The sequence below is a fragment of the Arvicola amphibius genome, chromosome 6 (genome assembly GCF_903992535.2).
Source record: "Arvicola amphibius chromosome 6, mArvAmp1.2, whole genome shotgun sequence".
Classification (NCBI taxonomy): Eukaryota; Metazoa; Chordata; class Mammalia; order Rodentia; family Cricetidae; genus Arvicola; species Arvicola amphibius.
Window position 1 is genome coordinate 32,279,104 of NC_052052.2, and position 2,429 is coordinate 32,281,532.

General features: G+C 48.7%; 1 long non-coding RNA gene across 1 annotated transcript; it reads right to left on the bottom strand.

Moving 5' to 3' along the window:
* Positions 1 to 463: 463 nt before the first annotated feature.
* LOC119817825 lies at positions 464 to 1,661 on the bottom strand. Its single transcript, XR_005285949.1, has 3 exons — positions 1,522 to 1,661; positions 1,194 to 1,356; positions 464 to 747 (listed from the first exon to the last, which is right to left on the bottom strand). It is a non-coding gene; the product is annotated as an uncharacterized LOC119817825 (long non-coding RNA).
* Positions 1,662 to 2,429: the final 768 nt, after the last annotated feature.

The following is a 2,429-nucleotide window of genomic DNA, read 5'->3' on the forward strand; positions in this document are numbered from 1 at the left end:
ATAAGCGGCTGGGATCTGCCTGTCCCCAAAGCCCTGGGGTGACACACACACTGAGTTAGCATGGGTGGCAGAGAGTCGAACTCAGGACCTCAGGCTTGAGTGCAGGCGATTAACCAACTGAGGCTTCTATCCAGAGGAGAGCTGGTTCCATCCAAAGATGCTCAACGTCCTCAGCCCCATCACCTTTCCACATCTTTTGTGGGGTGCATCCTGCGTTCCTTCCCCATATCTCAGTTTCCCTCTTCCCACCCAGGACTGTGTCTAGATGTAAGGGACTTTGTGGGACTGTTTATTTACAAGATGCTGCAAATCTACAACCCCAATAATCAGCCCCGACCCTTGGTTTGCAGGCATTCGTATCTATCCCGCAATCACCAGAAATCAAGGCATCCCTTAAAGCTGCTACAAAGCATTCTGGTCTTCACTTTTTTTTTCCCCTTTCCATAGCAACTTTACCTGTGTAAACTTCATAGGTGGTAAGCAGAAGTCTTTCGGTTCTACAGTTCTGTACCCACACTGGTTGCCAGAGCAGATTAATGCTGCTCACCAGACTGAGGGCCCCCTCCCTCGGCTGCATTTTGTCTCGTGCCCCCACCGCAGCTGAGCCGAGGTGCGACGATGCGCTAACACATGCTGGACAAGCAGAGGACCCGTTTCCTAATTGTTCCCCAGCAGTAGGTCTGACTGCCTTCCTTACATACACCAGCCAGGATCCCATCGTGAAGATTCCACAATTACTACATCAGGCTGAGTTCAAACAGGAAAAGAAAAAAAAAGATACAACGTAGAAATGAATACAACGGAAGGTTTTATGAAGGGCCCGTTTAGGTCCAGGGGACCCACAAGGGATCACAGAGCTAATAACCACAGCATTATTAATACTCCTAGGCCTGAAGGGCTGAGCGAGTGAACAGTTTTCAAAATCCACATGGAAATATCTGTAGAGCCAACCAATGAGAGCGAAGCAGTGCTTTTGGTCAGAGGACACAGGCAGCCCACGTGGGCTCTGTGTGAATCTGTACCTGCTGAGCCAAGAGAGGAGCCCCAGGCCAGGAATGGAATGCTTTGGCCCAGCCCACGCAGGTCAGCACCCCTAGGCAGAGAGCAGGAAAACATAGAGGGGAGAACAGAATGGAGAAGGTAGAGGGGAGCAATGGAGTGGTGACTGTCCTAGTTTTTCCTGACACACTTACCGTTTATCCCCTTTCCGTTTCGGTCTGCCGCTGCCTTGCTCTTTGTTTTCTATCCGTCTTGCCTGGTTTGGCTAGGTTTCTGTTCTACTAGCCCTGTCTTCATTGGGACGAGTTGTTTCCCATTATTCCCTTCTTCCCCGTGTTGTGCGGATCACACCATTTCCTGTGGTGACAAAATAAAGCAGAGGGGGAAGATGGCTTACAAGAGCAAGTTTACTTCATCTCACGAGCTCGCGCGCTTCAGTAGCTGCTCAGTTGGCAACACTACGGGCCCGGGAGGAGACCGAACATCATGGAAAGGAGAATGTGATGAAGCCAAGCAGCTTACCTGGTGGTGGGCAGGAAGCAGAGAAGCATGCCCGTGCTGGGGGCTTCTGGGTCTTTTACCTTTGTCCTGCCCTGGTCCTCAAGGCTATTGAACAGTACTGACCACAGTCAGGACTGATCATTCCCCCTCAGCTGCTGCCCAACCTGGCAAACGTCCTCGAGGTCTGCCCTCACAGATACACCCAGAGGGGTGCTTTAATCTCTTAGGTATTTCTAAATCAAATCCAGTTGCCAATCAAAATTCACCATCACACCCGTTATTTTGACATTCTCTCCTTATTCAGTGGTTTCTATAGACATAGATGATTATATATAGAAATATATGTGGATGCATATATACCTGACATGAATTCATATGTGTTTGGATAGGCTTACATACCACTTTTTTCTTATTCTGTCAACTAAAAGTCTAGAAGAAATGACCCATTAATGTTAGTGTCCACATCTAATGCAATTCTCAAAGAAAGCAAGGGTCCCTGTCTGCAAAAATCAAAAGCACAGCAGACAAACAAGAAGAGCCACGCTGGGTGTGACGGTGCCTACTATGGTTCTGGAGTACATCACAGAAAAGAAATGCCTTAAGATGAACCCAGGCATAGTGGCACATGCCTTTAATGCCAGCACTCGGGTGGCAGAGGCAGGCGGATCATAGTTCTCCATGCCTATCATCTCAGTCCTTGGGACACTGTGGTAAAAGCCTGGCCAGCCTGGGATGCACGGTTATAAACCAAGGTATAACCGTCGCGTGGGAAAGGAGGCATCGCTCTTGCTCACCAGCTCTGAATGATGGATGTAGATGCTATGCCCCCAAGGAGCCACAATATAATTCTTGCTCATTTAACTATGGCCTGGCCATCGTGACTCTTTCAAAGGAATGCCATAAGGGAAAGTGGAAAAGGAATAATTTCA